Here is a 14,560-nt window from a genome sequence, read left to right as displayed (position 1 = left end):
GTGGTTTGCAGCTAACCAGGTGTCATCAGACAGGGGGATTCCAGGCCTCTTCCAACAGAATTTCAGAGCTCTGGACGGATGGGATCCTTCAAAATGGCTTTGCACCATAGTGCCTCTGAGTACTTATGAGTAGCTGTAAAAACTTGAGTCCCAGTTCTCTCTTAACTTACACCCACACAGCCCTGCTGAAATCACTGTGCCTGCACAGGGTGTAAATCAGGACGCATGACGGGACAGTATGGAGGGTATTTTAGTAGCTACCTTACACCAGATGACTGGGAGTCAAGAGTCGTGGGCTGAGATCCTGTGCTGTGCTGTAGGGAGGCACAGTGCAGAACTCACTGCCTTGAAGCAGGGAGGGCAAAGGTGGCTTTAAGTCATCCTGGCCCTCCTATTCTGGGCTCCTTCAAGGGCAGGTGCAGCCTTGGCATAATTGAGGTGGCTCAGGGGGTCATCCCAAGTCATAGCAGTGTCCCCCGCTGCCCTATAGGAAATAATAGCACTGAAAATGCCCATAGCACTATGTGCTATAGGTCCATGCCCTACTACCCACAGCATACCCCCTACTCTGGTCCTTGGGGGAAGGGGAGAGGACTCATTGGACAGTATAGGTCTGCCTTACGCCATATTTGGGCCAATGCCAGTGGGACGGAGAATCCCTTCCCTGGTGTCTCTTCTCAGCGCTGCACTAATTTCCCATGCAACCTTACCCAGAACCATTTGTTCATGTCTGCACAGCACTGTGGACTCAGTGTTTCCAAGCCCCTGCCTGAGCATTCACACTGCATTGTAAAGCTGGATTTATAATTCCTGGACCCAGAACTCACAGCTACGCTAACGTGTCTGTACTGTGCTACGCAGCTCGTCTGACTTGGGTCTGCAGCTTGGCCTGCGTTCACACTGCAAAATGGCAGAGCTTATACCCAACTCACAGTGAGACTTGGGCGCTCACCTACTCCTCCCAGCAGGGTCATAGGAACCTGGGTCCCTAGTGCTTGCTGACCTGAGTCACAGTGATCTGTGTGTGGATGGATGGAAGGGGACTTCAAACCTGACTCAGAACCTGGGCTTAGTGTGCAGTGAGCCCCAGTTTCTCCTGCTGTAAAAATGGAGCTGCTCAAATTAACCCTCCTCTGCAAATCACTCTGAGATCTCCTCCTGAAAATGCTAAGTGCTAAGTATTATTATTCCTGGGAAAATACTGTGTGAGCTCTGGTGTATTGCATCTTGTCTGGTTACCTTACATGGCAACATAATTCATCATCATTGCACCTGATGAGAAAAACAAGTTAAAGATAAAGGAACATTATGTCTAAGGGTGAAATTTCAGTGCACAGCTGAAAAGCCCAAACTCCCCATCAGCCATACCACTGTCTGACCTTGTGCAATAATGACATAAAAGACCTGGGTTAGTTCACAACATCTTGAATACAAATCTAGTGATTATAGCTGCAATTGACAGTATGGGTCAAAACCTTTGTGGCACCATGGCTGTATTCTTTTAACACGTCCTCATTGAAAAGGGCTCTCCTGTTTAATGAAACAATGTCATTACTAATCATGTCTTGTATTTATATAATGTCCTTATGTCAAAGCTGTCAAAGACCTTTTGCAAGGATGTCTCAGCCTTATTATCCCCATTTTACAGATATGGAAACTGAGGCACAGAGTGGTTAAATGACCCAGTCAGGAATAGAATTCAGGTCTCCTGACTTTCATTCTCCTGCTCTAATCACTAAATATGCTCCTTCCTATTTTGGAACTGCATTCCCTCTCCCATGCTAAACCCCACAGGATGCATTCAAAGGAAGGAAATAAGACTGGGTCCCCCACATTGGTCCATTGGAGTCAGTTTGCCTCCCATGTTGAATAGGCTCAGGATCTGCCCTCCAACCTTGGGATCCCTGGGATCTGCACAGTTCCTGGGAGATCAGTGATAGGTCAGGACCATCTACATGGAGACCATATGTCTCCATGCTGGTTCTGTGTACCTCATGCTGTCCCCCTCTCCCCAGATTCCTGGCAGCATACTTTCACTGCAGCTACCAGTCACTTCCCTCGGCCACCGCTGCTCTGGGAGTTACTTCCCCACCCTTTTAGAGGAGATCCTCACTGTGGAAAAAGTTCTCCAGGAAAGGAAATACAACCATGGTGCTGTATTAACTTTTCCTTGCAAACTTGGCTGGGCTGGTAGAAGTATGAGCTCTCCAGCCTTGCACTGCACCCAGCTCCTCCACCCTCACACACTGGACCAGTAGAGCTACCATGTAGGCAACTTAACCCTGGTTCCACACAGCAGAGTGGATCTACAGGCAGAAGTTTCCCTCTGCCCCAGGATGTGGGAGGGGCAGCATGAGCTACATCTTAGTTTGATGTACAAGGAATGTATTCATCCATCTGACCTGTTCATCTATGAGTCAATTTTCAATTGTACTTTACCTTTAAATGCATTGGGAGTTTATTATTTTCCTGTTATAGTGGGGTCTTTTGAAGAGAACACCACATTTTTTTTCCTGTGGGAGGAGGAATTCATCCATAACAGGCCTAGCTCTTTAATGGATAGCTGTGTAAGTGGGCTTCACGGTAACAGTGACTCAAACCTGTATAAAATTTCAATACTAATTCTCTCCTTCTGTAGCCTGTGGCGTTTGAGCTATGCTTCCCTTCACCTCATCTATGCTTTGGTATTGTGAGAGCCAACAGTCACTCATGAAAGTTCTTGGCAGCTGCAGGACCCCGAAGACTGACTTTGGAATATATTGTGCTTTTACAGGAATGACATTTGGGTCTCTGATTTGTTTCTTGGCCAGGCTGTGATAGTTCTACAGGTACAGAGCTGCCTGCTGCCTCACTACAGGGTCAGCATGTTGATTTTGTACCTCTAGACATTATTTGTCACTTGGCTCACCTTGGATTGCAAGACGTTTTTTTTTTCTCCCTCCTTACTATGATGCTGAGGAAAAAGATTATGTGCTGTGTTCCCACTAGATTTATATACAGCTTCTATCTCTTCTATGTAAAAAGAAATAGCTTCTCACACCCATATTAGCCTGATGTGAAAATTCATCTCTAGCAATACCCATGCAGACTCTATGACCTCAATGTATCTACCTCAACATACTCAGGAGTGGATCATACCCTTCTGCGCTCAGAACATACACCAAAGTATCTTTTTTCTTTTCTTTCCTCCCAGCTCACACTCTTGCACTGACTGTACTGAAATATCCTTCCTTGGAGAATAACCACTTGTTGCTTATTCTTGTGCCATTTTTGAGAACTGAATCTTCTGAGTTGAGTGATAATGAAACTTGCAAAAAAAAGAATTTTAATGGGAGGATTTTGTGTCATAATCAGAATCGAAAGCCTAACCATATCTAAAATAGTCTCCCAGTGATTAATGATTTTAAATTTCATAATTTTTGAAGCTACATTTGAAGAATATGCAAATGTTTTCTGAAAAGGCTGTTCTTTTTGCTTAAAACCCCAAGCAGAAGTCTTCAGATATTGTTAAAGCACATTCACATTTTATCACCACAGATGCCTGGGCAGCTGTATAGAAATCCATCAGCAGTCGATGTTTTTGAAGCACTGACAGTCAGTTTGCAGGGAAAATAAAGTAAAAAGGGCTAATCCTGGATTAAAAGGTATGCAGATAACTCTCATTTTAATGATGAATAAAACTAAAACTACACCCAAAAAAACCCACAGTAAATAGGAGAAAATATAATAAATATTCTGGGGCAGTCCATCAGCTTTGCAGAAGTCCCAGACAGGAGGAATACCCAGGTATGGAAGTAGCTTTAGGTCTGTCATTACTTAGATTGGCTGCGATTAGGTGTCTTGCTAAAGTAACAAACTAGATTGCAGAATGGCAAGATGGAAGGATCCATACTTCCAGGAACCATCCATGTTGTCCAGTTGGTATTGTTCCAGCCATAGAGGATACTTTCTAAACCTTAGCTCCGCGGTCCAAATGGCGGTCATCAAAAATTGGCCAAATGACGAGAGGAGCTTGAGTTACAGTAATATGCGAAACCCAAGTATTCAAGTTGGGATAACCTGGAGATGAACTCCGTAAGCCCTTATATGATGGCAATCAGAGCCCAAAACCGATTGCTAAGTAAGTGAAGATCTCATGTTCAGATGAAGTTGCAACACTGGCCTTCTGAAGAGCTAGATGTGTAACCTCCAAATGTTGGCAGATCGCGTTTTGTGGTCAGAACAGCAAAGCTCATCTCAGATTTTGCCTTTTGATTTTCAAAGATTGCTACGTGCATGTCTGGCTGTGTGAGGGGTTATCAGGTCCACACTTTCTGCCAGACATATGTGCAGTGCTTAAATCATAAATACCCCCATGAAGGAGTGTATACTTCTGTGTGAAAGTTTCCTGCAATGTGCCTCATTTTGACTGCTACGCACCAGATGGCACCACACTAGCTAATTCTTTACTTGACATAACATAGACCAAGATATGGACAGGGAATTATAATATATGAAGTTAATTTATTCTTCTACTTATTATCTCAGCACCAATTTTGTTATCCTGTAGCACTTCAAGAATGGTGCCTTAGTAAGTTGTATGGAGAACGAGTATACTCATTCTGGGTATTTCAGTGCCCTGCCCCCATGCATACACACTCCAACACCTGGCCCATCTCCAACTTCTCTCCTGTCTCTGAAATGAGATCCCATCATTATCTCCGTAGTCCTCCCTAAATTCCCCTGTGGCTTCCAAAAGATTCCTCCTCTACCACACGATGTTCTTCTAAGTGAACAGAGTGTTGTATTCTCCAGCAACCCTGCTCCTTGGCATGGAGCTGCTTTGAGGTCCACACATAAAGTCTCTGATCACCCCTTTTGTTTTGTGAACAAAGGAAAGTGCAGAATCTGGCAGCAGAGGGAAGCAGCTCACAGTGGGTCTGATCCAATACTATTCCCTATTGACTTCAGTGGAGCTGGATCAGTTTCAGGGAGAAGGCCAGCCAAGGAGGACATAGAGGTTCCCAACAGAGTGGGGACAGGAGTGTAATTTATCCAGCAGCAATAGCCCTTCCAGTGTCCTCATCATAATACTCCCTAATGGCCATTAGCCAGTCCTTAGATGACATATGGGGTTAACTGTCTACAGGATACATTTTCTTGTGCTTTACAGAGAACTGAAATATTATTTTCCACTTCACAAACTGTGATTGCACATGGCATTTTGATAGGAGTTTTGAACAACTGAGGCTCATCAGGATTCTGCAACAGAAATGAGCCATCATCTGATGCTTTTTCCAGAAGTCACAAAGAGATGAGAAAATCCAGCTACAAATTTATAGTAATTACCATATAAACTGATGCAGACACTTACCACTTTAGACAAGTGAAGGCCTAAGGACTTACCAACCATTATAGCCAACCAGCTCCATGTTGGCTTTGCATTTAAGCAGCTTTCCGTGCCCAATTCATTTCATATTGCATTATCTTGAATTTAAGATAAATGGGGTAACTTCACCACTGACTTCATTAGAGTTGTTCCTGCTTATGTTAGCTGCAAATTTGGTCCAGAATATTGGCTTGAGATCCACTTATTTCAAATGGTAGAACATTAATTTGGCTCTATCCACCTATTTATGATCAAATCACGTTCCTTTTTGGAGCTCTGCTATCATAAACATGGATGGAGTACGGAGATCTGTACTTCTGGGAGATGGGACGATCTGCTCAGATTGTCCCAACACTTTAGTATGAAAGCTGCTGAGTTGCCCATTGACTTCAGTGGTAGTTCGATCAGACCTTTAATTCATAGATTAATCTAATTTTTTGGAAATCCATAGTATACAACTGAGGCAGAACCCAGGCCCAGACTGGTTATCCACTGAAGGAAATGGAGTGCATTGCATTGTTCTTGTGTAAACCATTGTGGCCAACACAGAGAACTGTGTTGATGGATGCTGAACAGGTGCTCAGATTCTGTGGTGATGGGTGTCAGTATAATACCACTTGACTGATGGGCTCCAGGGGAGATCTTGAGTGGAGGAAATGTAGGGACACCTGGGGAAGGACAATGGGGGAAATAGAAGTGTCATAAAAAAAACCATGTAATTATTGGTTGGAATTTTATAATAGGGATTGGAGCTATGAGAACTATAAAGCTTTTGTTACCCCATTCTGAATTTATGCAGATGGAACCTAAAATTACTCAAATATTTACATTTTTTGTCAATGGTTTTAATCCATTTTGCCACTTAATTGTATAAAACCATCTTCCACAACAAGGATATTGGTATTTTTAAATAAATTCTTCTGTTTTTAAATATAAAAAAGCCTGTAATACACAAAAAAGCTACAGATGGAATTTTTATATACAGTTGTTTTCTCAGTAGATGGAATATTGAATCCTTCACCCATTAAATGTATCCTCACCACAGATTTGCTGCACCTGCTATTTTACATCTCAGTATATTTCAAAGTGACTATTTATGGTCCATTCAAAATGAAATGTAGACAGTCTCTGTAAATAGCTTTTAATAGCACAACGATGACACCTACTGGTCAGAGTTATCTGCATTCACTGCTTTGCACAATCGTTATACAAAACAAAGAAATCCATACAACTTTAACATGTGTAAGGGATAATGGACATAAAATGAGATGTATTGCAGGCATTTATAACGCTTTTAATAGGTCTTTCTTTATTCACTTACTAAATAATCACTTTGTTTTGCTACTAAGGCTACACAAAATCCTCCTGCAGAACTTGGAAAATTGCTCTGATAGCCAAGAGGCTCTGTATAGCCCTAAGTTATGCTGGCTTATGTCACCAAAGTCAGTGCAAAGGACTGCTGGTGGTAGAAAAATCTGCCCTGACAGAAGTTGCAGCAGCCTAAGTTGCTTTCAGTCCTTGCCCCACAGTGGAACTCGCACCTGACCAGTGCAGTCACCACAAAAAGGTCAACCTTACACTACCCAGAAATTCCACTCCTCATGTCTCAAGCAAGCCCATTTTTGAAGTGGCTTTGCAGCCACACCTGAGACCAGGAGCTGCCACAAATTTCAAAACCTTTTAAGGTTTGCCCATCAACAATAAAAATGCAGTTGTTCAGATAAATAGCAATGACTGGTGCTGTATCACGCAGTCCACAAAAAGCACTACTCTGGCCTGCATAATACACTGGATACCAGATGATACCAGTTCTTCTGGGCATGGAAAGTTCAGCAGTCCCTATTTGGAACTGGCATCCAGTAAGACTGCTAATTCCCTCATAGACATTAGCTGGCATTACACAGGACAAGACTTCTGCCTCTTGGACCTGCTGAATCACACTCCAGTTTCATAGATTCCAAGGCCATAAGGGAGCATTGTGATCATATAGGCTGAACATCTGTATAACACAGGCCATAGAACTTCCCCCAAATAATTCCTAGAGCAGGTCTTTTAGAAAAACATCCAATCTTGACTTAAAATTGGCCAACTACATCCATGATGAATAATGCACAAAACATGAGCACACCAATAGAGTGGGCTAAATCCTGGTCCCAGTGACTTGATTTGACCACCTCCTCCCCTTTCTCCTCACCACTTTTTCTCCTCCTTGCTTTGATACAGACAGTGCCTCTTTTTCTCCATGAATGGGTCCAGCTGAATTGTGTTAGAGATGGACAGGATAGTGTTGCCAGAGGTAATTTTCCCCAGGATTCTGTCAGTGTGTGCGGTGACAAAGGATGTTGATGATGCCTGGGGTGATGCCAGGAGTACATAATGCCAGAGGCTGCATGAGTCACCAGCAGCCACGTAACAATACGGAATTTGCGTTTTTACAGAGAATCTTTAGTTTTTACATTTTGTGAAAAAATAAAAACATATATTAACTACATTTTACTGAAAATACCATTGTCACTTATTCAACGTGCACAACTTCCCCTTCTTGGGGTTGATTTTTGAATGCCCTTTAAAGTGTCATAGCTAAACATACTCCGATAAACTGCTTCCAGTGTATAGAGGTTACTCAACAGCATATAGGAATTCATGTTTTAACACATCTCAAATTTCACTTCAGCCTCCAGATGTGAGTAATTTAAGTATGAAAAGCTGCTGAAAACTTTAAAAATTCCCCCTGAAGACCGTGTTGCTGAATTTGTCAAGGACACATTTCATATTGATGGCACTGTGCTGTTGTATACCATATGCAGTAAGGCCATAGATTACATTCGATGGCAGACAATTGTAGAAGACATGGAAAGCGCTAGATGTAAACTGAACGAAAAGAAATGAAAACAAGAGGCTGAAACAGCTGAGCCATCGACAACAGTAAAGAAACAATGCACTGTGACTGGATCAGTCTATTGATTTTATTTTATTATAATGATTGATGGCAGTAGTAGGTTCGAACTTGCTTTAAAAATGTAAATCTATGCATAAAACATTCTGTTCAAGTGATACCCATATATTTTGTGGCTAGGGAAAATTTAATTGTATTTTAACTGCAGAAAAATGGCGATTTTTTTATTCTTAATTGGAGAATTTTTTTTATCACAGAAAACTAGGATCCCTGGTCATCAGCTCTAACAAAGTTCCATGCAAGTCTGAGAGGGGCCATTTCTGGTTTCTCATATTGCCTCCCCTCTTTGAAGACTGAGCAGCACAAAATGGAGTAACAAAAATATCTCAGTGCTGTAAGTGATTGGCACGGCTGCAATCAGTGTTCTGTTTTATTGGGAAAGTTCAATGCACTGAGATTTCATTCCAATGAGGAATGATTTGAGGACCTAATTTTCATAATTTAAAACAATTGAGAGGAAAAACAGAGACAAGAAGCTAGGAATGGGAAGAGTAGCTGAAAAAAGGAAATGAGCAAGGGCAGACAGACAGGAGGAAAGTGAGCAAGTTGATGCAGAACAGCTAAGAAAGGAACAGATGGGAAGGAAGCACTACAATCACTGTTACCTTTTTTCTTTGATTTTTTTTTTTAATTCAAAATCTGCTGTTTCTCCATTCCAGTTTCCTTAAATCAGCGTGTTCTCTACTAGCCCTCTCTGCACTGCTACTAGGGGCACCCAGCTCACTTTCCATGATGTCCGTGGCCTGAAAAATTCTAGGACTCCATACGTGGTGAATCAATAAGAATCTTTCCCCATGTATGTGGAGGTTCTTTTCATGCTTGGGTGTGTTACCAGGCAACTTAAAGAGGCATCAATTCCCCTGCAACGACTGCCACAAAAATCTGAATTCACCAGATTGTGTTTCCCGATCCAACAGCTTTAGTGCCCTTCTATTTTCTGTTTTGTTCTTTGGTTTCTGTCCATGCTAGACAACCAAACCATAACATCTTGTGATTTCTGTTGTTGCCAGATTCTGCTCTCACTGACACCTGAGCAAACTCGTTGAAGTCAATGGGTCTGGACTGGTATTAATGGTAGAAATTAACCCTTAGGAGTACTCTTTAATCTTACTTTAACTATAGAACATTGCCTTTCCTCCAGGGAAATACTCACATAAAGCAGAAACAGGGCACAGCTGAAAAGTCTGAATCAGATCAAAAGTTCTCCAAAGATGAAGGATCTTTCGATCCAGAGTATCAGTTTGAAGGCATATTTGAATCCAGTGAAGAACAAAGGTATAAAAGAATCCAATAGCTGGAAGTTGAAGTCAGCAAAATTCAAGTTTGAAAAAAGGTGCACTGTTCTAACAGTGATGGCAATTAACCATTAGACCAGATTACCAGGGGATGTGGTAAACTTTCTGACACTTGGAGATCTTTAAATCGAGACTGGAAGTCACTCTAAAAGATCTGCTGTAGCTGAACCACAACTTGTTGGATTTGATGTAGGAATCACAGGGAAATTCTATGGCATGTGTTACACAGGGGCTCAGGCTTAATGAGCATAGTGGTCTCATCCGGCCTTAAAATCTGTTAAATCTATTCCCCAAGCTTTTTTTGGGGGGGGGGCGTGAAATCCAAGGGACTGGCTCATGATCCATCTCTGATAATATCACATCATATTAAGTGACCAAACATAGTGGACAGATAATAAAGTTTCCACTAACCAAATTTTAACCACAAGGAAATATTTTTCTTAAAGGTTAAAAAAAGTGGGGGGAGGGAAGAAGGGGGAGAAATAACTATTGGTAAACCCTGTTTGTACTGTACATGGCTCAAGAGGCAAACTGCAGTGCATTAACCTCACCACTGTAGCTGACGTACACTCCTGTTATATAGTGCACTTGATCTGTACCACTTCAACCAGGGACTCTTGACCTTAGCTCTAACCCTTAGCTCTGGCTCCTGGCTTCTCACCACCACTGCTTCAACTATTTGTCCTTTGGTCTTGACAAGAAGCCACAGAGGGCAAAGAGCTCTTTACTTCCTCTATTGGTGACAAGGGAATAGTGCTACCATAGAGCACTTAATTTGATAGACTACCTACCCATAACTTCTCTAGTGGCACTTGGGTAGTAACCATAACCATACATGATCTTGGTTTTGGGGACTTAGCAGGCTCCCAGAGAAGTTCAGAGAGGGGAAAGAGTTCTGACTCTGTGATAAAAAGTTCACTTCCAAGCAGCCAGGACTCTGCTCAAAGGTCCTAAATTATTAACACTGGTTCTCCACATGTAAGGTAACTCCCTTCTCTTCATGTGCCAGTATATTGGCCTATATCTGTAATTTTCACTCCATGCATCTGAAGAAGTGGGGTTTTTATCCACAAGTTTATGCTCAGATAAATCTGTTAGTCTTTAAGGTGCCACCGGACTCCTCATTTTTCTAAATTCTCTTGGCTCTCCTCCTGTGGGGACTTTTCTGCAAAAGACAATGCAGATTAAGGACTTTGCTGTGAGAGACAACACAGAGGTCAGCAGCAGAGCTGGATGAATTGTGGTGAGGGCCTTTCTATCCAGTGCTTTATATGAATCACTAAGATGACTTAAGTGGTGGCACTTGTAGGTGGGCAAGCAGCTCCCAAAGGCCTGGAGACAGACCTGCAAAATAACACTTGGATTATTACTACTTGCTGATCCCAACCATGAGTGAGGTTTGACGGTTATTAGAAAGGGGCATACTTTACTCTTTATTTGTATGTACAATCTGTTGCTTTGTTTCCCAAATTTATGACTGATCCCTTTCTCATAATAAGGATTCCCCAATTTGTACACATACTGAGTACTTGTGAGTGGAGAAATTCTGACTGTTCAGGGCACCTGGGGAGGGTATATATAGCTTTCCCAGGCTTCTGGGTTGGACTCGAGATAGTTTAGTTAATTGTCAAGAAGGACCCTAGATATACTAAACCCAACCTTTTTTGCTGCTGTTAACTGCCTGGCAGAAGGGTTACATGTGCATGTGTAAGAGATGATGCATAATAATAAAATGGAAACTTGATTAAGCACAATATGTTAAATGGTAACATTGCTACCTTAAAGAGAGAGATCTCACTCTTCTATGCAAAAATATGTGGAATGCTGAAAAGGCATAGGTATTGTATTGATTTCAATGAGAGGCTTAGGTGTGCAGAGTACAGGATAAAGCTACTAAACACTAACTCCTAATTTTATGCCATTTCAGAAGGAAGACTTCTGTGAAAATATCTAGTATTATCACACTGTGAAGATACATGTTTACTATCAGGAAACAGAAAGAATGACTAGGGCATGGTATAGAGAAATAATGTGCCTAAGGATCCATAGTGGACTCTAAAGAACAATGTGTATCCCCATCTAATTTTTCTAATGTGACTTTGTCATAAATATAAAGGGAAGGGTAACAACCTTTATATATGCAATAATATAAAATCCCTCTTGGCCAGAGGTGCAGAATCACTTACCTGTAAGGGGTTAATCAGTTCAATTAAGCTAGTTGCACCTGACCAGGAGGACCAATGGGAAAAGAAGATACTTTCAAATCTGGGGGGGGGGATGTGTTCCCTCTTGAGACAAAGAGAGAGACCAAGCAGGTAATTCAGCTCCTACTGAAATGATACATATAAAATTACAGAAATTGTAAGTAATAGCAAGGAAATGCATTAGATTATCTTTTGTTTTAGCCTGTGAATTTTCCCTGGGCCAAGAGGGAGGTTTATTCCTGTTTTGTAACTTTGAAGTTGAGCCTACGGTGGAATCCTCTGTGTTTTAAATCTTTTTATTACCCTGTAAAATTACCTTCCATCCTGATTTTTACAGAGGTGCTTTTTTATTTTTCTTTATAATAAAGTTCTTCTTTTAAGAACCTGATTGGTTTTTAGTGTCCTAAAAACCCAAGAGTCTGGTCTATGCTCACCTTGTTAACCTATTTGGTTGGCATATTATTCTCAAGCCTCCCCAGGAAAGGAGGTGAAGGGGCTTGGGGGGGGGGGGATATTTTTGGGGGATAGGGCTCCAAGTGGCCCCTCCCTGAAAGTTTGTTTAAATCACTTGGTGGTAGCACAATACTGTCCAAGGACAAGGAAAGGAATTTGTGCCTTGGAAGTTTTTAACTTAAGCTGGTGGAATATAAGATTAGGGGGTCTTTCATGCAGGTCCCCACATCTGTACCCCAGAGTTCAGAGTGGGGAGGGAACCCTGACAGACTTTCATTGCATTCCTTCAATCTTATAGCAGTACATGACCTGTACTGGCAAACTACCACCTCAGTAAGTGCTGCAGGGCAAATCTGACTAGATGGAAGTCAATGTGCTTGGTATGCCAATAGTTTGAAAAAGAGAAACAAAAAAAGGTACAGATCGAGAAAGAGGAAAGCATTAAAGTAGGTGGGAAAGAGGGGGAAAGAGTAAAACTCAGGAGAGAACAGTACTGAGGCAAAGGGCAAAGGACTCAATAGAAGCAACAGACACACTAGTCTAGTGATATAAAACACAAATTGGCCAGACTTCGCTCTCAGATACATATGCTTGACTTCAGTGGATGATGAACATGCCTACCTGAAAACAGAATGTAGAAAACCCTGCTAATAGAGAGAAGATGCCTTCTCATTAAAAGGCTTTTATGTTCAGTTGCTGCTCTTTAATAACATCATTTTACTCAATCTGCCTCTTACCCCATATATCTCCAGTGTTCTGTTAATTAGCAATTTTGACAGAAGATCCTCCTCTTTAAAAGGCTTTTAATTTATGTTTTTGAGGGTCAGACTACCTCCTCCTGTGGAGATACCTATAGGAGAGGCAAAGAAAATGCAGGGAAGTCCAAGAAGTTGACTTATTTCCCACAAATCATTTGCTTGGGGAAAGTGAGCCCAGGGAGGATTCTAGGGGACCAGGGCAGCCTTACAAGGCTGCAAATCCTGAGAGAAGCTTTCTCCACATGCGACAGCATCAGGAGTGGACTATCTTCATTTGTAAGGGGAATTTAGAAGAGCACAACTGCATTTTTCCCCCCGACTCAGTCCCTGGAGCCATGACATTATGCCATGTTCTGAGGCTATTAAAAATATGCTACGAGTTGCAGGGTATGAAGCTTCTATCTGTTATGACATGTTTTCTATGCAATTTTAGATAGAGATGTCACACTTCATGCTACAGAGGCCACTGCCATTTTGTGTTCAGAGACAGGAAGCATACACACTGTGCTCCCTCCTAGAGTCCTTATGTTTGTTCCTTGTTGTATTGTTTTCTTAACATAAAATAAAGGCCAAAAGTAACTGCACATCTATGGGTGCTCTTATACAGAAACAATATCGTAGAGCACTCTTAAGGTTGGAGGGCAGGAGAATGACATCACCATGGGTAGGCAAGGTGCAGGAGAAGTGCAGACTGTATGTAAGTCAGTGCATGCGTGTGTGTGTGTTGTCACTGATTATAAATGAAAATATAGAGAGGAATTCCTTCTGGCAGGTGTCATTTTAACTTTGGCATTGTATTAAAAAAACTTCTGTGTTATGAATCACTTGTAGCATAAGAATGACTCACCTGTGTTAACAGAATGACCCATGGTTAGCTTATTTGCCTGCAACAAATAAAAGGATTCTTAATGAACCAAGTCAGGTTATTCTGAAGGTGCTGAAGAAGGGGAATCAGGTGCATTTTAGGGTGTAAAAACAAAAATGTCTCATACTTTGTCAGGATTTCATTGGGATTTTTCTGACAAATGAATGAAGTTGCTTTAGCATAGTGTTAATGTGGTGAGTGCTGGGTGAAAAAATTCAATTGAATGCTGTCACAAGATTCTTTTGTTTCACTGACAAGAGTTGTCATGTTCTTGCGACACCTGCCATGCAGAGAGCAAACTGATAAATAGCTTAAAGATGAAATTGTCAGTCACCATTACCTTGCATAAGCAATTATCTGTTCTGGTGGCCTGCAATGCTGGGCCAAGAGATCCAGGTTCCTAGGCCCAGTGGACATGCAGAGGTAGGCAGAACCCTGTCGGATGTGGATACTTAGCCTCAGGGAGCAAGGGAGTAACTTAGCCCCACGCAGAAAGATTCTTTAAAGATTTGTCAGTAATAATTACTCTAAAAATAGCTGTTTCTAGAAATAGCAGGGGAAGTGCCAGATAAGGCCATGTACATACAGGTTTTAAAAAAAAGTGAAGGAAATGGTGGGAGAGGTTGGTGGGGAGGTGACTAAGTGGGCAGTTGTAACTTTA

Source organism: Mauremys mutica, chromosome 8 (assembly GCF_020497125.1).
Source record: "Mauremys mutica isolate MM-2020 ecotype Southern chromosome 8, ASM2049712v1, whole genome shotgun sequence".
Classification (NCBI taxonomy): Eukaryota; Metazoa; Chordata; order Testudines; family Geoemydidae; genus Mauremys; species Mauremys mutica.
Note: the sequence above shows the minus strand (reverse complement) of the source record.